The 24021-nt window shown below is 46.2% G+C and overlaps 1 protein-coding gene across 1 annotated transcript in view; it reads left to right on the forward strand.

Annotated features, from left to right (window-relative positions):
- adamts12 (ADAM metallopeptidase with thrombospondin type 1 motif, 12) overlaps nucleotides 1-24021 on the forward strand; it is a 532086-nt gene that overhangs the window by 218195 nt on the left and 289870 nt on the right. The gene's annotated exons all lie outside the window — the stretch shown is intronic.

Raw genomic sequence — 24021 nt, forward strand, 5'->3', positions numbered from 1 at the left:
TGGGAAGGAACCAAGGGATCGGTTAAAGTGTGTTTGCTTTAACGCAAGGAGTGTCAGGAATAAAAGTGATGAACTTAGAGCATGGATCAGTACCTGGTGCTATGATGTTGTGGCCATAACAGAGACATGGGTTTCTTAGAGGCAGGAATGGTTGCTGGATGTTCCAGGGTTTAGAGCATTTAAAAAGAATAGGGAGGGGGGAAAAAGAGGAGGGGGTGTAGCACTACTAATCAGAGAGGCTATCACAGCTACAGAAGCTTCCATTGTCGAGGAAGATCTGCCTACCGAGTCAGTATGGGTGGAAATTAGGAACAGCAAGGGAGTAGTCACCTCGTTAGGGGTTTACTACAGGCCCCCCAATAGCAGCAGGGAGATTGAAGAAAGCATAGGTCGGCAGATTTTGGAAAAGTGCGGACGTAGTAGGGTTGTTGTAATGGGTGACTTTAACTTTCCCAATATTGATTGGAACCTCCTTCGAGCAGAAGATTTGAATGGAGCTGTTTTTGTAAGGTGTGTTCAGGAGAGTTTCCTAACGCAGTACGTTGACAGGCCGACGAGGGGAGAGGCCATTCTAGACTTGGTGCTCGGAAACGAGCCGGGGCAGGTATCAGATCTTGTGGTGGGAGAGCATTTTGGTGATAGTGACCATAACTGCCTCACATTCTACATAGCTATGGAGAAGGAGAGGATTAGGCAAAATGGGAGGATATTTAATTGAGGAAGAGGAAACTATGATGCGATTAGACATGAGTTAGGAAGCATGGACTGGGAGCAATTGTTCCATGGTAAAGGCACTATAGACATGTGGAGACTGTTTAAGGAACAGTTGTTGCGAGTGATGAATACATATGTCCCTCTGAGACAGGCAAGAAGGGGTAAGATAAAGGAACCTTGGATGACGAGAGCGGTGGAGCTTCTCGTCAAAAGGAAGAAGGTAGCTTACATAAGGTGGAGGAAGCTAGGGTCAAGCTCAGCTCTGGAGGATTACAGGCAGGCGAGGAAGGAGCTCAAAAATGGTCTGAGGAGAGCCAGGAGGGGGCACGAGAAAGGCTTGGCAGAACGGATTAGGGAGAACAGAAAGGCATTTTACACTTATGTAAGGAATAAGAGAATGGCCAAAGAAAGAGTGGGGCCGATCAGGGATAGCATAGGGAACTTGTGTGTGGAGTCTGAGGAGGTAGGGGAAGCCCTAAATGAGTTTTTTGCTTCTGTCTTTAGGAAAGAAACGAACTTTGTAGTGAATGAAACCATTGAAGAACAGGTGTGCATGCTGGAATGGATAGAGATAGAGGAAGATGATGTGCTGAAAATCTTGTCAAACATTAAGATTGACAAGTTGCCAGGCCCGGACCAGATTTGTCCTTGGCTGCTTTGGGAAACGAGAAATGCAATTGCTTCGCCACTTGCGAAGATCTTTGCATCCTCGCTCTCCACTGGAGTCGTACCTGAGGACTGGAGAGAGGCAAATGTAATTCCTCTCTTCAAGAAAGGAAATAGGGAAATCCCCGGCAATTACAGACCAGTAAGTCTCACGTCTGTCGTCTGCAAGGTGTTAGAAAGGATTCTGAGGGATAGGCTTTATGACCATCTGGAAGAGCATGGCTTGATTAATTGCAGTCAACACGGCTTTGTGAGGGGCAGGTCATGCCTCACAAACCTTACCGAGTTCTTTGAGGACGTGACTAGAAAAGTTGATGAGGGTCGAGCTGTGGATGTGGTGTATATGGGCTTCAGCAAGGCATTTGATAAGGTTCCTCATGGTAGGCTCATTCAGAAGGTCAGGAGGAATGGGATACAGGAGAACTTAGCTGTCTGGATACAGAATTGGCTGGCCAACAGAAGACAGCGAGTGGTAGTAGAAGGAAAATATTCTGCCTGGAAGTCAGTGGTGAGTGGTGTTCCACAGGGCTCTGTCCTTGGGCCTCTACTGTTTGTAATTTTTGTTAATGACTTAGATGAGGGGATTGAAGGATGGGTCAGCAAGTTTGCAGATGACACGAAGGTTGGAGGTGTCGTTGACAGTATAGAGTGCTGTTGTAGGCTGCAGCGGGACATTGACAGAATGCAGAGATGGGCTGAGAGGTGGCAGATGGAGTTCAACCTGGATAAATGCGAGGTGATGCATTTTGGAAGGTCGAATTTGAAAGCTGAGTACAGGATTAAGGGTAGGATTCTTGGCAGTGTGGAGTGACAGAGGGATCTTGGTGTGCAGATACGTAGATCCCTTAAAATGGCCACCCAGATGGACAGAGTTGTTAAGAAAGCATATGGCGTTTTGGCTTTCATTAGCAGGGGGATTGAGTTTAAGAGTCGTGAGATCTTGTTGCAGCTCTATAAAACTTTGGTTAGACCGCACTTGTAATACTGCGTCCAGTTCTGGTCGCCCTATTATAGGAAAGATGTGGATGCTTTGGAGTGGGTTCAGAGGAGGTTTACCAGGATGCTGCCTGGACTGGAGGGCTTATGAAGAGAAGTTGACTGAGCTCGGAATTTTTTCATTTGAGAAAAGGAGAAGGAGAGGGGACCTAATTGAGGTATACAAGATAATGAGAGGCATAAATAGAGTTGATAGCCAGAGACTATTTCCCTGGGCAGAAAAGGCTAACACGAGGGGTCATAGTTTTAAGCTGGTTGGAGGATAGTATAGAGGGGATGTCAGAGGCGGGTTCTTTACACAGAGAGTTGTGAGAGCATGGAATGCATTGCCAGCAGCAGTTGTGGAAGCAAGGTCATTGGGGACATTTAAGAGACTGCTGGACATGCATATGGTCACAGAAATTTGAGGGTGCATACATGAGGATCAATGGTCGGCACAACATCGTGGGCTGAAGGGCCTGTTCTGTGCTGTACTGTTCTATGTTCTGTGTTCCATGTTCTAACTTGCAGAGAAATGGTATCAGTGTAGGAGGAGATATTCAATGAGAAAATAGCAGGAGTACAGTGCATCCACAAAGTGATTAGATTAGAATTTAAATGACGTAACTCAAGATGTGTAAGAAATGAAAACTTGTGAGTTTTTATATTGTTCAATGATGTGTTGCAAAGCGTTTTGGGATTTCTAGAGTCTTAATATATACTTTATGAGGATAATGGCTAGCAAGGCTTACTTAGTGATGATTCTCAATAGTTCAGTGGAAAAGAATACCAAAAAACAGAAAGATCACTTCAGTCAATGGAAGAGGAGAAAAAGAAAATGTACCCGTTCAACCAATGTCATGAGCTGTTGCCCAAAAAAATTACTTTTCATATGCATAATTTCTTTTGTGCTTCTTATGATAAACCTAGTAAATCCTCTAAAATTAAGTTGTACCGGGAATGGGTCTTAAATCATTTCAACTCTTAGTTGTCTGTCTCAACTCAGGCTACAATTGAAATTAAGTTAGGCCGTCACTTGCTAAAGTGAACTCCAAAATCTTACTTGGTAGATGGGGTGTTTCTCAAGTGGATTGCTTCTCTTAGGTAGTATTAGACATTTTGATTTGGTTTGGAGCTGTATTGATCCAGGCAAGTGGACAGTATACTATCACACTCCTGAGTTACATCTTAAAATGATGTTTAGGTTTTGGCATGTCAAGAAATCATTACACAGGTAAGCACAGAGCTGATGGGCCTTCTTCGGTGCCATAAAATTTTCTTCATTTTCTTAATTTTCAAAATACCTCTAGAGGAAGAATGTACAGGGATGTGTGGAGAGGGTGGGGAAGTGGCAGTATGTACGTTGATCCTTAGTAGAACCAGCAAGGATACAATGAGCTAAATGGCCTTCTCGACTGTGTTATATATATTCAGAAGGTAGTCTAGACTCTAATCTTTTCTTATTTTACAGGTAGCTGTAAGGCATTGCATTACAGATGCAATTCAATTGGTCAAACTACTAGATTTGAAGCAAAACACACTTTATTCATACACTCTAGACAAAATAAAACAAAAGAACGAAGAAATTGGAAATCCTTAACTCTATTGGAAAACTTAACAGACTAATCGATTAATACGATGTGAGGCTGGATGAACACAGCAGGCCCAGCGGCATCTCAGGAGCACAAAAGCTGACATTTCGGGCCGAGACCCTTCATCAGAGAGGGGGTTGAGGTGAGGGTTCTGAAATAAATAGGGGGAGATGGGGAGGCAGACCGAAGATGGAGAGAAAAGAAGATAGGTGGAGAGGAGAGTATAGGTGGGGAGGTAGGAAGGGGATAGGTCAGTCCAGGGAAGACGGACAGGTGAAGGAGGTGGGATGAGGTTAGTAGGTAGGAGATGGAGGTGCAGCTTGGGGTGGGAGGAAGGGATGGGTGAGAGGAAGAACAGGTTAGGGAGGCAGAGACAGGCTGGACTGGTTTTGGGATGCAGTGGGTGGAGGGGAAGAGCTGGGCTGATTGTGTGGTGCAGTGGGGGGAGGGGATGAACTGGACTGGTTTTGGGATGCGGTAGGGGAAGGGGAGATTTTGAAGCTGGTGAAGTCCACATTGATACCATTGGGCTGTAGGGTTCCCAAGCGGAATATGAGTTGCTGTTCCTGCAACCTTCGGGTGGCATCATTGTGGCACTGCAGGAGGCCCATGATGGACATGTCATCTAAACAATGGGAGGGGGAGTGGAATTGGTTCGCAACTGGGAGGTGCAGTTGTTTATTGCGAACCGAGCGGAGGTGTTCTGCAAAGCGGTCCCCAAGCCTCCGCTTGGTGTCCCCAATGTAGACGAAGCCACACTGGGTACAATGGATACAGTATACCACATTGGCAGATGTGCAGGTGACCTCTGCTTAATATGGAAAGTCATCTTGGGGCCTGGGATAGGGGTGAGGGAGGAGGTGTGGGGGCAAGTGTAGCATTTCCTGCGGTTGCAGGGGAAGGTGCCGGGTGTGGTGGGGTTGGAGGGCAGTGTGGAGCAAACAAGGGAGTCACGGAGAGAGTGGTCTCTCCGGAAAGCAGACAAGGGTGGGGATGGAAAAATGCCTTGGGTGGTGGGGTCGGATTGTAGATGGCGGAAGTGTCGGACGATGATGCGTTGTATCCGGAGGTTGGTGGGGGTGGTGTGTGAGAACGAGGGGGATCCTCTTTGGGCAGTTGTGGCGGGGGTGGGGTGTGAGGGATGTGTTGCGGGAGACGCGGTCAAGGGCGTTATCGACCACTGTCGGAGGAAAGTTGCGGCCCTTGAAGAACTTGGACATCTGGGATGTGCGGGAGTGGAATGCCTCATCGTGGGAGCAGATGCAGTGGAGGTGGAGGAATTGGGAATGGGGGATGGAATTTTTGCAGGAGCGTGTGTGGGAGGAGGTGTATTCTAGGTAGCTGTGGGAGTCGGTGGGCTTGAAATGGACATCAGTTACAAGCTGGTTGCCTGAGATGGAGACTGAGAGGTCCAGGAAGGTGAGGGATGTGCTGGAGATGGCCCAGGTGAACTGACGGTTGGGGTGGAAGGTGTTGGTGAAGTGGATGAACTGTTCGAGCTCCTCTGGGGAGCAAGAGGCGGCGCCGATACAGTCATCAATGTAACGGAGGAAGAGGTGGGGTTTGGGACCTGTGTAGGTGCGGAAGAGGAACTGTTCCACGTAACCTACAAAGAGGCAGGCATAGCTGGGGCCCATGCGGGTACTCATGGCCACCCACTTTGTCTGTAGGAAGTGGGAGGAATCGAAAGAGAAGTGGTTGAGGGTGAGGACGAGTTCAGCTAGGTGGATGAAGGTGTCGGTGGAGGAGGACTGCTCGGGCCTGCGGGACAGGAAGAAGCGGAGGGCCTTGAGGCCATCTGCATGTGGAATACAGGTGTATAGGCACTGGACGTCCATGGTGAAAATGAGGTGTTGGGGGCCAGGGAATTGGAAGTTCTAGAGGAGGTGGAGGGCCTGGGTGGTGTCACGGATGTAGGTAGGGAGTTCCCGGACCAAAGGGGAGATAATGGAGTCCGGATAGGTGGAGATGAGTTTGGTGGGGCAGAAACAGGCTGAGACAATGTGTCATCCCGGGCAGGCAGGTTTGTGGATTTTGGGAAGGAGATAGAAATGGGTCGTGCAGGGTTGGGGAACAATGAGGTTGGAGGCTGTGGGTGGGAGGACCCCTGAGGTGATGAGGTCATGAATGGTGTTGGAGATGATGGTTTGGTGCTCGGGTGTGGGGTCATGATCGAGGGGGCGGTAGGAGGTGGTGTCGGAGTGTTGGAGTATTGCCTCGGCGATGTAGAGGTCTACGGTTGGACATCGAGCAATTTTTCTGCCGCCTTCGCGTCCACGCTTACTTCTTCAACCGGGAACCTAACCCTCCCTCCGCTAACCCCTTCACCCGCTTCCAACACAAGTCCTCCTCCTGGACACCACCCTCCCTCGACCTCTTCATGTCCAACTGCCGTCAGGACATTAACCGCCTCAACCTCTCCACCCCTCTCACCCACTCCAACCTCTCCCCTGCAGAATGGGCAGCCCTCCGCCCCCAGCGATCCCACCCCAACCTCACCATCAAACCCGCAGACAAGGGTGGTGCAGTGGTAGTATGGCGCATTGACCTCTACATCGCCGAGGGCAAACGCCAACTCTCCAACACCTCCTACCGCCCCCTCGATCATGACCCCACCCCTGAGCACCAAACCATCATCTCCAACACCATCCATTACCTCAGGGGTCCTCCCACCCACAGCCTCCAACCTCATTGTTCCCCAACCCCGCACGACCCATTTCTATCTCCTTCCCAAAATCCACAAACCTGCCTGCCCTAGTCGACTCATTGTCTCAGCCTGTTCCTGCCCCACCGAACCCATCTCCACCTATCTGGAATCCATTTTCTCTCCTTTGGTCCAGGAACTCCCTACCTACGTCCGTGACACCACCCACACCCTCCACCTCCTCCGGAACTTCCAATTCCCTGGCCCCCAACACCTCATTTTCACCATGGACGTCCAGTCCCTATACACCTGTATTCCACATGCAGATGGCCTCAAGGTCCTCTGCTTCTTCCTGTCCCACAGGCCCGACCAGTCCCCCTCCACTGACACCCTCATCCGCCTAGCCGAACTCGTCCTCACCCTCAACAACTTCTCTTTCGATTCCTCCCACTTCCTACAGACAAAGTGGGTGGCCATGGGTACCCGCATGGGCCCCAGCTGTGCCTGCCTCTTTGTAGGTTACGTGGAACAGTCCCTCTTCCGCACCTACACAGACCCCAAACCCTACCTCTCCCTCCATTACATTGATGACTGTATCGGCGCCGCCTCTTGCTCCCCAGAGGAGCTCGAACAGTTCATCCACTTGACCAACACCTTCCACCCCAACCTTCAGTTCACCTCGGCCATCTCCAGCACATCCCTCACCTTCCTGGACCTCTCAGTCTCCATCTCAGGCAACCAGCTTGTAAGTGATGTCCATTTCAAGCCCACCGACTCCCACAGCTACCTAGAATACACCTCCTCCCACCCACCCTCCTGCAAAAATTCCATCCCCTATTCCCAATTCCTCCACCTCCACCGCATCTGCTCCCACGATGAGGTATTCCACTCCCGCACATCCCAGATGTCCAAGTTCTTCAAGGACCATAACTTTCCCCCGACAGTGGTCGAGAACGCCCTTGACCACGTCTCCTGCATTTCCCACAACACATCCCTCACACCCCGCCCCCACCACAACTGCCCAAAGAGGATCCCCCGCGTTCTCACACACCACCCCACCAACCTCCGGATACAACGCATTATCCTCCGACACTTCCGCCATCTACAATCCGACCCCATCACCCAAGACATTTTTCCATCCCCACCCTTGTCTGCTTTCCGGAGAGACCACTCTCTCCGTGACTCCCTTGTTCGCCCCACACTGCCCTCCAACCCCACCACACCCGGCACCTTCCCCTGCAACCGCAGGAAATGCTACACTTGCCCCCACACCGCCTCCCTCACCCCTATCCCAGGCCCCAAGATGACTTTCCATATTAAGCAGAGGTTCACCTGCACATCTGCCAATGTGGCATACTGTATCCATTGTACCCGGTGTGGCTTCCTCTACACTGGGGACACCAAGCGGAGGCTTGGGGACTGCTTTGCAGAACACCTCCACTCGGTTCGAAATAAACAACTGCACCTCCCAGTCGCGAACCATTTCCACTCCCCCTCCCATTGTTTAGATGACATGTCCATTATAGGCCTCCTGCAGTGCCACACTGCTGCCACCCGAAGGTTGCAGGAACAGCAACTCATATTCCGCTTGGGAACCCTACAGCCCAATGGTATCAATGTGGACTTCACCAGCTTCAAAATCTCCCCTTCCCCCACCGCATCACAAAACCAGTCCAGTTCGTCCCCTCCCCCCACTGCACCACACAACCAGCCCAGCTCTTCCCCTCCACCCACTGCATCCCAAAACCAGTCCAACCTGTCTCTGCCTCCCTAACCTGTTCTTCCTCTCACCCATCCCTTCCTCCCACCCCAAGCCGCACCTCCATCTCCTACCTACTAACCTCATCCCACCTCCTTGACCTGTCCGTCTTCCCTGGACTGACCTACCCCCTCCCTACCTCCCCACCTATACTCTCCTCTCCACCTATCTTCTTTTCTCTCCATCTTTGGTCCGCCTCCCCCTCTCTCCCTATTTATTCCAGAACCCTCACCCCATCCCCCTCTCTGATATAGGGTCTTGGCCCGAAACGTCAGCTTTTGTACTCCTGAGATGCTGCTTGGCCTGCTGTGTTCATCCAGCCTCACATTTTATTATCTTGGATTCTCCAGCATCTGCAGTTCCCATTATCACAAGACTAATCGATTAGTTTACTACTAAACAGTAACAGTTCCTATATATTAACAACCCGTAAGCGCATCTTTGACAAAAGCAAATTCAGAAAAATGGAATGCCTCATGCTATTCTACAGTCCAGTAGGGGGAGAAAAATAAGAGAAAACTCTTGAGAGAGAGAGAGGAGCGGTAATTCCTGGTTCTGTGGGAGCTTGATCCCACCTGTTTAGACTGCTTCTATTGCTCCAACTTTCATTTATAAAAAACCCAAGGCCTCACAAATTGTTTACTCTGATGGCTCTGAGTAGACAGCCTGGTTCCTCTACCTTAAAACCTCTCTTCAAAGAAATCCAGCACAAAACACACCTCTTAAAGTAATTGTATTATCACTCTGTAACAATTTTAAGGTTCGACAGTCAACACATCCAATGCAGCAGCATTTCCTCAGTATTCCACAAAAGTATTAGCATAGGTTAAGTACTTGGGTTTCTGGAATTAGAAATGATCAAACATAAGGTGCCGCTAACTGAGCTTGGCTAGCACTCGCTCAGAGAACATCAAATGGCTTCCAGCTTGGTGACTTAATAGTTAAATGTTCCATTATCATTACTTTCTGAAATACTATGAAGAGCCAATTTAGAATACACAGCATGCATTTTGCAAATTATGACACAATAGGTTCTGTTCTTATTGCAATTACACATTTATGCATTAAGTAGGTACCAACAATCTAGGAAGAAACAGGAAAGAGGTAAATGTGCGGCTAAAAGTTTGGCGTGGGAGAAACAGATTCAAAATCATGGGACATTAGCACCGGTACTTGGGAAGGAGGGAGCTGTTCTGATGCGATGGGCTCCACCTGAGTCATGCTGGGACAAGTGTGCTGGTGAATCACATAATTAGGGCTGTGGGTCGAGTTTTGAAATAATAATGAGGGTGAGCTCATTGGATGGAAAGTTTACCAGGATGCAATATGGCTAGAAAATAGAACAGTACAGCACAGCACAGTACAGCCCACAATGTTGTGCCGGCCTATTATCTTACTCTCAGATCAAACTAACCTGCATAACTTTCATTTTACTCTCATCCATGCCCCCATCCAAGAATCACTTAAATGTCCCTAATGTATCTGACTCTACTATCACCACGAGGAGTACATTCATGCACCCACCATTCTCTGTGCAAAGAACCTACCTCTGACATCTCCCCTATACCTTCTTCCAATCACCTTAAAATTATGACACCTTGTGATAGCCTTGGAAAAAGTCTCAGGCTATCCACTCTAACTATGGCTCATCATCTTATATACCTCTATCAAGTCACCTCTCATCCTTCTTCAATTCAATAAGAAAAGCACTAGCTTCCTTAACCTTTCCTCATAAGATCTGACCTTACTGCATACTGACAAATCTCCTCTGGATCCCCTGTAAAGCTTCCACATCTTTCCTATAATGAGGTGACCAGAACTAAACACTATATTCCAAGTGTGGTATAACCAGGGTCTTATAGAGTGACAGCATAGCCTTGTGGCTCTTAAACTTAATCTCCCTGACAATGACACAGCACACCTTCTGAACAACCCTATCAACTTGGGTGACAACTTTGAGGGATCTGTGGATATGGACTCCGAGATCCCTCTGTTCCTCCACACTGCCAAGAATCCTGCCATTAACACTGTATTCTGCATTTAAATTTGACCTTCTAAAATGAATCACTTCACACTTATCTGGGTTGAATTCCATCTGCTACTTATTTGGCCAGCTCTGCATCCTGTCAATATCCCTTTGCCACCTAAAACAGCCCTCCACACTATCCATAACTCTACCAACCTTTGTATCATCAGCAAACTTACTAACCTACTCTTCTACTTCCTCATCCAAGTCATTTATAAAGATCACAAAGATCAGAGGTCCCAGCAGAACACCACTGATCACCAAGCTCCAGACTGAATACTTTCCATCTACTACAGTGGATGGCCGATTTTGTATCAAGACAGCTACATTTCCCTGAATCCCATGCCTTCTTACTTTCTGAATGAACCTACCATGGGGAACCTTATCAAATGCCTTACTAAAATCAATATACGCCACATCCACTGCTCTATCTTCATCGGTGTATTTTGTCTCATCCTCAAAGAATTCGGTAAGGCTTGTGAGGCATGACCTGCCCCTCTCAAATCCGTGCTGGCTCTAATCAAACTGTGTTTTTCCAAACAATCATAAATATTGTCTCTCAGAATCCTCTCCAATAATTTGCCCAACACAAAAGTAAGACTGACAGGTTTGTAATTTCCAGGATTATCCCTGTTCCCTTTCTTGAACGAGGGAATAACATTTGCCACCATCCAATCATCTGGTACTCCTCCAGTGAACAGTGAGGATGCAAAGATCATTGCCAGAGGGGCAACAATCTCTTCCATTGCTTCCTGTAGAAACCTTGGGTGTATCCCATCTGGCCCAGAAGACTTATCAATCCTCATGTTTTTCAAAATTTCTAGCACACCCTCCTTCCTAACATCAACCTGTTCGAGCATATCAGCCTGTTTCATGCTGTCCTTTTAAGTGTCAATATCCCTCTCACTGGTGAATACTGAAGCAAAGTTTTCATTAAGGACCTCCCTTACCTCCTCTGACTCCAGGCACAGGTTCCCTCCACTATCCCTAATCGGTCCTACCCTCACTCTGGCCATCTTCTTGTTCCTCACATAAGTATCGAAGGCCTTGGCATTTTCCTTGATCCTATCCACCAAGGCTTTTTCATACCCACTTCTTGCTCTCCAAAGTCCATTCTTCAGTTCCTTACTTGCCACCTTGTGACCATCTAAAGCCCTGTCTGATCCTTCCTTCCTCAACTTTAAGCAAGCTCCTTTCTTCCTGTTCACTAGATGTTCCACATGTCTTGTTATCCAAGGTTCCTTCACCTTACCATCACTTTCTTGCTTCAGTGGAACAAACCTATCCAGCACTCTCAGCATGTGCTCCCTGAACAACCTCCACCTTTCTGTTATGCATTTCCCTGAGAACATCTGTTCCCAACTTTATGCTGCACAGTTCCTGCCTAATAGCATTTTAATTCTCCCTCCCCCAATTAAATGCCTTCCCATAATATCTGCTCCTATTCCTCTCTATGTCTATGGTAAAGATCAGGGAGTTGTGATCACTATCACCGAAATCTACCTCGCCTGCACATCCCTGGGCGCCAGGGGCAGTTTAGCATGGCCAATCCACCTAATCTGTGAGGAAACCCACACAGACAAGGGGAGAATGTGCAAACTCCAACCAGTCACTTGAGGCTGGAATTGAACCCAGATCCCTGACGCTGTGAGGTAGCAGTGCTAACCACTAAGTCATTGTGCTGCCCGTTATGAGAGCATATGGGACATAGATGGGCTATAACCTGGCACCTGTGACTTCAGGAGCCATCCAGATTCATGTGAAGAAATGTAGCCTGGCAGAGGTGGAATGAAGGATCTTGTTTTCAGTGGGTGGAGGGAGATGGAATATGAGGAATGCATGAGAGATGGGGCTATGAGGACTCCCCCCTAAAGGATTTTGATGTTTTTTATTATAACTGGGATGTTGACCCATTAAGCCAATCCTTTTAAACAACCTGTGCCAACAGATGGAAACAGGTCTGTATCTTTTCCATTCAGAATCAGTGTTCTGATGAAAAGGCATTGGCCTGAAACTTGTACTCTATTTTGCTTTCCACAGATGTAGCCAGATTTGCTTAATATCACCAGTAATTTCTGTTTTTAATTTCAGACTTCCTGTATTCAAAGAAATTTCTTTTGTCTCTGTGTAAAATGGCAGGATATATCAAGGTGGTGTAGCCTAATGATAAACACTGTTAAAGATAGAGAATTGCAGTCATACAGTACATATCAAACTCTCGGGCATTCTGAAGCACATTGCAACACGTCATAAAATAAACCACATCCACTGGCTGCAACGTGATTATGTCGGCTGTTTGAAAGAACTATCTAGTTATTCACAATCCCCCTGCCCTCCCCCTATAGCAATGTAAATGTTTGTCCTTTTCAAGTACTTATCTGATTCCCTATTGAAAGTTGGCTTCCACCCTATTTTCATGCATTGCATTCCACATCATTAACAAACAGTGCTGAAACACGACATATGTTTAACCCCATTAGGACTGAATGAGATTTTGGACTTACATCTGCATTAACTGACAAAGAAAAAATTAGGTGTTATCTGTGGGTCTTTTACCAATTATCTTAAATCTGCATCCGTTAGTTACTGCCCTTCTGCTATTAGTAAAACAGTTCCTCATTATTTACTACACAAGGCCTTTAATTATTTTGAATGTCTCAGTTAGAATCATACACTGTTTACAGCACAAAAAGGAGACCAGTTAATCATGTCTGTGCTGGGACTTTTCAAGTGGAACTCATTTTGTTGAACTCTCAAGCCTTTTCCCCACCTTCTCCAATTTATCCACTTCCCTTTTTGGATCCTCAATTGAATCTTTATCTTCTTTAAAAAAAATTATTTGACTGGCAGTGCATGTTGCTGGCAAAGCTAGCATTTGATGCCCCTCTCTGATTGCCATTGAACTGAGTGGCTTGTAATATTATCTCTCAGGGCTGTTTAGAATTAACCACTATCTCATTCCAGGATGTAATAGGGCAGAGAGAGCCATGACTCATGATGGGGCCCTCGACATTCGGCTGTTCCCGTTAGGTGGAGAGGATTCCTGGCTGTGAGGACCAGGACTGTTCCTGGGGAGTTGTTGAATCCAAATCAGAAGCGGGAAGTATAGATGGAGTTAAGGGATGGAAGGCTGGTTTGCATGGTGGCCTGGGCTGCGTTCACAACTCTGTGCAGTTTGTTACAGGCGTGGGAAGAGCTGCCACCATACTGTGATGTGTCCAGATAGAATGCTTTCTGTGCTGCATGTATAAAAATTGGTGTGTGTCTTCACAGACTTGCTGAATTTCCTTAGCTTCCGAAGGAAATAGGGACATTGTTGTACTTTCTTGACCATCGCATCAATGTGGGTGGGCCAGGACAGATTGTTGGTGATCGTTGGGGCCTATTCCTCTGAGTGATGAGACAAATAGCCCAGGATGATGAGCTGCCTGACCCCTGCACTGTCCTGACTGACTTACTGTCACCGTCTTGGAACTGGTTTCACCGGACTCACTGGGCTGATCATGGCCCACTCCCTGGACAATAGAAGTACCAACCCCTTGACCATGCCGATGCCCAGCAGCTGACTGAGTCTTGGACTGATATCGGAAAATGCCCGTTACTTATGGGGTACCCCGGACTGAAGGGCATCTCCCTTTCCTTGACTGAGGACGACTCCCTCTGGAATTGAGACGAGGACAGTTGGTTGAAGAACATGTGGTGTGTTATCCACCTTAGCTGCTGACACATCAGGCAAGTGTAAGATTGAGGTTTGGCATGGTGATGTACAGCAATGTGTCCATCCCAAACTGCCTGGCTTTGTGTCAGTGTTAAAAGGTAAGTCAAAACAAAAGCACTGTGAGTCTTTAAGTTGTGACTGAGGGTGAAAAGGCAAAGGAAAGATGTTGTGAACATCATAGTAGGCATAAAGTGAGTGAGTGGCAAAGGTGTCAGTGGAGAGCCCTGAGATATAGCATGGTCTAATCCATGAGATGGATTCCTGTAACAAGGTTTCCTGGCATCAGCATTCAGATGAAAGGTAAAGTTGTGCTTCAAAGTGCTGCCTTGAAGTGTAGAACTGTATTGCAAATGGATGGGAGATATGCCATGCTGATGCACTAAGGATAGTACAAGTCTGATGCCAATGTCCATAGATGGTGGAAGGGCTGTGGCAGTCGCTGACCTTGGAGTGTACCCTGTGATGTTGGACACTGGTGTACAAGAAGGCCAAATGAGCAAGTGGGGAACTAGAGCTGCCAAGCAACAGTTCTGATTTTCATGTTGGGAATTGTTGCCATCTACTTTCTATTTGGCCTGCAGGTGAATTGGTAATTCCGTATTAATGAGGTGAGATTGGGTAATAATAACATGCTAATCTTACTTGCTGATCTACAGTTGATAGGAAAGTTGGGACTAACTTAGTCTCAGTTTTGAGAAACTCATTCCTGGCAACTTCACAAGATTTTCCCAACATTTTTGTGTGGCGCATATTCATGGACTGGGAATATTTTGCACAAACTTCTTGAATATTTTTAAGACCGAGGTGGATAGATTCTTGTTAATTAAGAGGGGCCAGATAAAAATGGGAATTTGAGGTGAAAATCAGATCAGCCATAACCTTATTAAGGTTGCAGAGCAGGCACAGGAGGTTGAATGATTTATTCCTGTTTCTTGTGTATATGCTGTTATGGGCCAGAACAGACCCCTCCTCCCGAAAAAGTATTGGAAGATGATAGCCGAGACCCTAGCTTCTATATTTATTTAAAGGCAAATGTAAGGTGTTGTGTTCTAGATGTGATTCAATTCGTCCACCACAAGGCTTTCACCAGAACACACCTTGTACTTACAACACATTTAAAATGCAAAGAAAGGAACAATTGGCATTGCTTTACATTTTTTGAAATACTTAACAAGATAATGTTTAATTTAATCACTAACCAACAACTATTCATCAACTATTTAGGGCGGACGGTGGCTCAGTGGTTAGCACTGCAGCCTCACAGCGCCAGGGACCCAGGTTCAATTCCAGCCTCGGGTAACTTTGTGTAGAGTTTGCACGTTCTCCCTGTGTCTGCATGGGTTTCCTCTGGGTGCTCTGGTTTCCTCCCACAGTCCAAAGATGTGCAGGCTAGCTGGATTAGCCATGCTAAATTGCCCTTAGTGTACAGGTGTGTGTGTGTTATAGGGGGATGGGTCTGAGTGGGATGCTCCAAAGGGGCAGTGTGGACTTGTTGGGCCAAAGGGCCTGTTTCCACACTTTAGGGAATCTAACCTAATCTATTCCAATACAGGCAACATCCCATGAATGACACCCCCTTTGGCAAAATTGCAATTCAGCACAGCAGTTAACATTCTCACTTGCTGTGTCTCTCTAGCCCAGAAGAAAGTAACAATCTGCCCGTTTTGAATTTTAAGAGGAAACCGCACTACAGCAGCCCGGAATTCCAGCTTTTATCTCAGCAGCCAGCAGAAACATTCTCACTAACGGAAAGCAAAACTAAAGGTCTTCCTGGGTCTGTGTGAACATTGACCACCCACTCATGAATCTTTTGCATCATTTCAGAAAAACAAATGCTGCTCACCAACTTTCTGTGTGAAGAAAACATTTCAGATCTACTAGGTATCACCAATACGCAAGAGAAACAGCACAAAAACGCATCGCTCTTCAAGGCACACTACTGTCACAATGCTGATAGTTGATCTTTGTAGATTTGTACCAAGATAAGTTAAGTGACTGGGCAAGGGTCTGAGAGATGGAGTACAATGTTGGTAAATGTGAGATCATCCATTGATAGGAATAACAGCAATATAGACTATTGTTTAAATGATGAAAAATTGTGGCATGCTGTTGTGCAGAGGCACCTGGGTGTCCTTGTGCGTGAATCACAAAATGTTTGTTTGCAGGTGCAGTGGGTAATTAAAAAGGCAAATGGAATATTGTTCTTCATTGCTAGAGGGATGGAGTTTTAGAATAGAGAGGTTACGCTGCAGCAGTATAGGGTGCTGGTGAGGCCACATCTGGAGTACTGTGTAAAGCTTTGGTCTCCTTACTTGAGAAAGGATGTATTGGCACTGGAGGGGATGCAGAGGAGGTTCACTAGGTTGATTCTAAACTTTAGAGGAGGAATGGAGGAGACTGGGACTGTACTTTTTGTTTTGTGGATTAATTGGGTAACTGGAACGCTTAAGTATTTTTAAAGATCCTCTTTTTGTAATTGGAATGCCACTGGGAAGATCAATATTTCTTTCTCCCCCAACATTGTCCTTGAGTAAATGATGTTGAGCTCTTTTTAAAGCACTGCAGTCCTTACAAAGAAGGAGAAGAAAATAAAGAAAAATATGAAGTATCTTAGGGCCCTTGCATCGTGCAATGGTAGTTTTCCTTATCCATGGATCGAGAGACCTCCGTTCAAGTTCCATGTGCTGCAGGGGTGTGCAATAACATTTCTGAATGAGTTGATGAGAAAAATAGGTTAAATTAAGAAGTTAAAAAAAAAATTAAGTGAAATATCTTAGGGCCCGCTTGTGGCACAGTGGCGGTGTACGTACCTCTCGACTAGGAGGCCCATATTCAAGCCCTACCTGCTCCAGGGATGTGTAATAACATCTTTGCATGGGTTGGTTAGAAAAATAGATTACATAAAAGAGAATAAATGAAGTATCTTAGGGTTTTTGTAATGCAGTGATAAGTGCTCCTGCTGAGTTCAAGAGCCACCTGCCACTGAGTTATTTAAAAATGCCTCTGGATGTGTTGAGTAGAAAATATCTCAGTGAAGTTTCTTGAACCTGGAACCATTCTCATGTCTGCTCTCTAATGCCTTCGTATCTTTCTTATGGCGTGGCGCCTCCCCATTAGTTGAGGCCAAAACAGTGGTTCATAAACTTTGGCAATAATTTCCTTGCTTTTGTACACTATGGCGTGAGTTTTAGAACATAGAACATAGAACAGTACAGCACAGAACAGGCCCTTCAGCCCACATTTTGTCATGGGCTTCAGGATCTCAGTGGTATGCACCACAACTGGTGGGGACTGACAAGTGTCCAGATTCACCCAGCATCGTTCCAAGAATGGAGGGCTCAGAAACGCTCCCATTACTGAGTGAGGAAATCAGCTCAATGTAAGGATAATAATTAGCACACACTGACATTAAGATGTTGATCAACCGCTAATCTGGAGTTTTTACATGGCTAGAACTTGTTGCTGAAAGCATAAAAGACATGCAAATATTGAAAGTTAGTAAGAACTGCTGATGCTAGAGTCAGAGATAACAATGTGGAGCTGGATGAACACAGCAGGCCAGGCAGCATCAGAGGAGCAAGAAAGCTGACATTTCAGGTCGGGACCCTTCTTCAGAATTTTCTGCCTGGCCTGCTGTGTTCCTTCAGCTCCACACTGTGTTATGCAAATACTGAACTTTGGTCAACTTTATGACCAGTGTAAATGTCTTTCCCTGCAAATTCTTTACAATATTTTAAGGGTACATTTCTAATGACAGTCAGATTGAGAAGCACCTAATGAATCATAGTGCAAGTTTATTGTGCGCCCTTCAGTTTTATAGCTGAACAAAGCTGGAAGTTAGTCTCCAATGTGAATCTCATGTGCAGCAAAAAATCACCAGTTATTACTTTGAAGCATTCAGGCTAATAGGAATATAGCCCATAAATTTGAAAAAGTGAATAGAAAATTTAAACAGATATGGCTGCCCAAAGAGTGATAAATGTTTGCAATAATCTGAAGACAAGGTAGAGATAAATGCATTACAATACATTTGCTGTTGGTCTGCAGAATAGGCTTTGATGGCCTAGCTGGCTTATTATAAAAACTGAAAGAACTGCAGATACTGTAAATCAGGAACAAAAACAGAAATTGCTGGAAGCTTAAGCAGGTCTGGGAAGAGAAAATCAGAGTTAATGTTTCGGGTCCATTGACCCGTCCTCAGAACTGATGGTGGCTGGGAAAATGTCAATTTATATGCAGAAAATAGGGAGAGGAATGGGGTAAGGAGTAAAGGGGATAGACAAGGAAGTTGATAACAATCAGGCTGGGAGGGTGAATAGTTGTTAATGGGTACTGTTAGTGACTAACAATAGGTAGTGTGTAATGGCAGGCTATGTGATAACAAGGCCTCGTGTGTGGGGTAGGGGGCACAGACATGGGAGAGTTTAGGCCCCAAAATAATTTAACTCAGTATTGAGTCCGGAGGGCTGCAGGGTCGCCAAGCGGAAAATGAGATGTTGTTCTTCTAGCTTGCATTGATCTTCGCTGGAACACTGCAGCCAGAGACAGAGATGTTGGCCAGGGAACAGGGCGGTGTGTTAAAATGGCAGGCAACAGGGTCTTTATTGTGAGCAGAACATATATGTTCTGCGAAGTGGTCACGCAGTCTATGCTTCTTTTCCCCGAAGTAGAGGAGACCACATTGTGAGCAGTGAATGCAGTAGACTAGATTCTGGGAAGTGCAGGTGAAGTGTTGCTTCACCTGGAAGGTATGTTTGAGCCGTTGTGTTGTGGGGAGGGAGGAGGTAAATGGGCAGGTGTTGCACCTTCACCAGTTACAGGGGAAGGTGCTGTGGGTTTGTGGGGGGTTGTTGTTCCAGTCCTATTCCAGTCTCCACCCACAAATCTTTCTCTGATACATTGATGGTATCATCGGTGCTACCTCCATCTCTTGTCTGGTATTGGAAAAGTTCATCGAGTTTGCTTTTAATTTCCATCCTGCCCTCACTTTCACCTGGTCTATCTCTGACTCCTCCCTTCCCTTCCTTGGCATTTCTGTTCCCATTTCTGGGAATAGACTGGCCACTAATATCCACTATAAGCCCACTGACTCGCACAGCTCCCTGGGCACACATCCTCATGGTGTTCTGCCTGTAAAGACTTCATCCCATTCTCTCAGTTCCTCCATCACATATGTTCAGACAAGGTCAACTCCAAAAAGGGAGCCTCTGAAATATCCAACTGATAATCCTCAACCGAGGATTCTCCAGCACTGTTATTGACAGGGCCCTCCATTGGGTCTGACCCATCTCCCACACTTCCACCCACAACTCCTTTCTTCCCTCCTGCAACAGCAACAGGGTTCCTACAGAACATAGAACAGTACAGCACACTGCAGGCCCTTCGGCCCACGATGTTGTGCTGACCTACTAAGATCAATCTACCCTGCATACCATACATTTTAGATTCCTCCATGTGCCTGCCCAAGAGTCGCTTAAAAGTCTCAAAAGCACCTGACTCCATTACCACTGCTGGCATGCATTCCACACACCCACCACTCTCTGTGTCCTTACATTACTCTCTGTCCTTACCTACCATTCTACTGGTATCCACATCCAGAAGATCATCTGACACCACTTCCGTCACCACGACCGAAATGCCACCCACCAGTCACTTGTTCCCATCCCCTCCCTTGTCTGCCTCCAGGACACCCTGGACCATACTTCCTTCACCTCCAACACCTCCCCACAGCCCTACAGCACCTTCCCCTGTAAGTGGTGAAGGTGCAACACCTGCCAATTTACCTCCTCCCTCCCCAATATCCAAGTGCCCAAAATTACCTTCCAGGTGAAGCAACACTTCACACGCACTTCCCAGAATCGAGTCAACTGCATTCACCGCTCACAATGTGTTCTCCTCTACATTGGGGAAACGAAGCGTAGGCTGGGTGATTGCTTCACAGAACATCTATGTACTGCTCGCAGAAAAGACCCTGAATTACCTGTTGCCTGCCACTTTAACACACCACCCTGTTCCCTGGCCAATATCTCTGTCTCTGGTTTGCTGCAGTGTTCCAGAGAAGCTCAATGCAAGCTGGAAGAACCACACCTCATTTTTCCTCTTGAGGACCCTGCAGCCCTCTGGAATCTATATCAAGTTCAATAATTTTGGGGCCTAAACTCTCCCATGTCCTAGCCTTCATCAGGCCTTGTTATCACATAGCAGTGCCATTACACACTACTTATTCTTGGTCACTAACAGCCCCCATTAAGAACTATTCATCCTCCCAACCAAATTGTTATCAACTCTTTTGACTATCCAACTGCTCTTCTCTCTCTTTGTGCTCAATCCTATCGTTTACTCCCGACCCCATTCCCCTCTCTATTCTCTGCATACAAACCTACATCTTCTCAGCTACAATCAGTTCTGAGGAAGGGTCACTGCACCCAAAATTTCTGTTTTTTTTTCCTGGCTTTCTATAAACTTTGGCTGTTGTAGTATTCTTTGCACCAAGTTAAATGTTATTAAACTATACCTTTTTTGCAATCAAGTATTCAGACACTACTTCCTTCCTATGAGAGGAAATGAAACTCATCCAAGCAGATGCCATCATTGTACAATATTTACAGCATTGCTTAAAGGAGATAATAGTCTCACAATGCACAGATTTTGGAAAGATTGGTACACCACAATGAGAAAAATTGGTTTAAAGAAAAATGTAATTGTAATATAACAATCATCACTGAGAAAGCATCAAACCTGTGATGTTTCCACCATGAATATGGATTCACTTACAATTCCAGTACTTGCCTTCTTACAGGATTGTTGGATGGCTTAGAAATAATGAAACAGAAACATCGTGGCTTCTCCTGGTCTTTAAAATAATTCCAGGAGAAGCTCAGATAACAAGGTGTAGAGCTGGATGAACACGGCAGACCAAGCAGCATCAGAGGAGCAGGATGGCTGACGTTTCGGGCCTAGACCCTTCTTCAGAAAGACCCTTCTTCCATTCCTGAAGAAGGGTTTGGGCCCAAAATGTCAGCCTTCCTGCTCCTCTGATGCTGCTTGGCCAGATGTGTTCATCCAGCTCTACACCTTGTTCTCTCAGCTTCTCCGGCATCTGCAGTTCCAACTATTTCTGAGAGAAGCTCAACAGAAATCCTCCTGTTCTTTTATATGAAGGATGAGAAATTAGACTGAGCCCATATTGCAGTCACAAAAGATGTGCCAGAAATAAATGGGTGGAAATGGCATGAGTGCTCATTACACATTAGAAGTATATTGTCCAAAACCGCAAAAGAGGCATCTAGTGCCTGTCTCTAAAGTGGTACATTTTCTAATTCACTCATGGCATGTGAGTATTGCTGGCTGGCCAGCATTGATTGTCCATCCCTAGTTGCCCTTGAGAAGGTGGTAGTGCACTGCCTTCTTGACCTGCTGCAGTCCATGTGCTGTGGTCTGACCCACAATGACATTAGGGAGGAAATTCCAGGATTTTGACCCAGCTACAGTGAAGCAACAGCGATGTATTTTCAAGTCAAGATGGTGAGTGACTTGGAGAGGAACCTGCTGCTAGTGGTGTTCTCATATATCTACTGCCCTTGACCTTTGAGATGGTAGTGGTCATGGGTTTAAAAGGTGCTATCTAAGGATCTTTGGTGAATTTCTGCAGTGCAGGATGGAGTGTATGTTTGTGGATGTGATGCCCGTCAAGCAGGCTGCTTTGACCTGGACAGTGTAAAGTTTCTTGCGTATTGTTAGAGCTGCACCCATCCAGGAAAGTGGGCAATGTTCCATCACACTCTTGACATGGGCCTTGTACATAGAGGACAGCCTTTAGGGAGCCAGGATGTGAGTAATTTGTTGCAGTATTCCAAGCCTCTGACCTGCTGTTGTAGCCACAGTATTTATATGGTCAGTTCAGTTCAGTTTTTGGTCAATAGAGGTTACAGAGATTTTGATAAAATGTTAATGTAGTGATGGCAATATCATTGAATGTCAAACAAATTGTCAAACAATTGGAGAGGGCCATAACCATACACTCATGAGGTATGAATGTGACTCATTAACTGTCAGCCAAAAACCTGGATATTGTCCCCATTTGGTTGCATTTGAGCATGGACTGCTTCAGTGTCTGAGGAATCATAAACTGAGAATGGTGCAATCATCTGCGAACATCCCCACTTCTGACTTCGTGCTGGAAGGAAGATCAATGAAGGAGAAACGGGAGATGGTTGGGCCTAGGACAATTTTCTGAGGAATTCCTGCAGAGATGTCCTGGAGCTGAAAACCTGATCTCTAACAACCACAGTCATCTTTCCACGTACCAGGCAAGATGGGGACGGGCATGGTGGCTCAGTGGTTAGCAGTGCAGCCTCACAGCACCAGGGACCCGGGTTCAATTCCAACCTCGGGTGACTGTCTGTGCAGAGTTTGCACATTCTCCCCGTGTCTGCGTAGGTTTTCTCCGGGTGCTCCGGTTTCCTCCCCAGTCCAAAAATGTGCAGGCTAGGTGGATTGGCCGTGCTAAATTGCCCATAGTGTACAGGGGTGTGTGTGTGTTATAGGGGGATGGGTCTGAGTGGGATGCTCCAAAGGGGCGGTGTGGACTTGTTGGGTCAAAGGGCCTGTTTCCACACTGTAGGGAATCTAGTCCAACCTGCAGAGAGTTCCCCCTGTTACCCATTGATTCCTGTTTTGTTGAGGCTTCTCCATGCTACAGTCAGTTGTGCTCAGCCTTGATGTCAAGGGCAGTCACTCCCAGCTGCCCTCTGGAATTCAGATCTTTGCCCATGTTTGAACCAAGGCTGTATTGGGATCAGAAGCTGAGTGGCCCTAGTAGGACCCAAACTGGGCATCCCTGAGAGGGTTATTACTGAGCAGGTACTGCTTGATAACACTGTTGATGACACCTTCCATCATTTTACTGATGGCTGAAATCGATTGGGAGTCATTGGCTGGATTTAATTTGTCCTGCTTTTTATGTACAGGACATACCTGGGCAATTTTCCACATTGTCAGGTCAATGCCAGTTTGGTAGCTAAGCTAGAAAAACCTGGCTAGATATGCAGCAAATTCTGCAGTATACAATCTATCTAGAATATTGTCAGGTCCCATAACGTTTGTAGTGCCCAGTGCCTCCAGCTATTTCTTGGGTAATATTGAATCATGTGGAGTAATATTGAATTGACTGAGTACTATTATCTATGAAGTTGGAGACCTCTGGAGGAGGTCAAGATGGATCATTCACTCGGCACGTCTGGCTGAAGATTGTTGCAAATGCTTCAGTCTTATCTTTTGCGCTGATTTGCTTGGATTCCCCATTATTGAGGATAAGGATATTTATGGAACCTCGTCTTCAAGTAAATTGTTGGATTGTCCATCGCCAAGCACCAATTGATATGGCAGGGCTACAGAACTTAGATCTGATTTGTTGGTTGTGCTTAGCTCTGTCTATCATTTGCTGTTTATGCTGTTTGGCATGCTAAATGTCTCAGTTTGTAGCTTTACCGGCTTGACACCTCATTTTGCCCAGTGCCAGTCATGGCATGTCCTCCTGCATTCTTCATTGAACCAGGGCTAATGACTTGATGGTAGTAGTAGAATGGCAATATGCTGAACAAAGTAGTAATAAATTGTGTTGGAGTACAATTTTGTGACTCCTGATGATCTATCGTGCATCATGGGTGCCCAGACTTGAGTTCCTAAATCCATCTGAATTTAGCATTTCGTTAGGTGATAATTCCTCGCAAGGCAATCCACAGTTCCTCCCACCCAGAGAATATTGATGAGTGTCTACAGAGGTTGGAGAAAGATTACGGTTTGTAAGGAAAAAATGCAGAGACCTGACTATTTAATCCAGTGAAATAGCAATGTGAGTTTTATTATATTGACTTGGAGGTGTTACCATTCCCATTATCCCCTCATTCAGCACCACTGCAGCCTTTT

Source organism: Stegostoma tigrinum, chromosome 1, assembly GCF_030684315.1.
Source record: "Stegostoma tigrinum isolate sSteTig4 chromosome 1, sSteTig4.hap1, whole genome shotgun sequence".
NCBI lineage: Eukaryota > Metazoa > Chordata > Chondrichthyes > Orectolobiformes > Stegostomatidae > Stegostoma > Stegostoma tigrinum.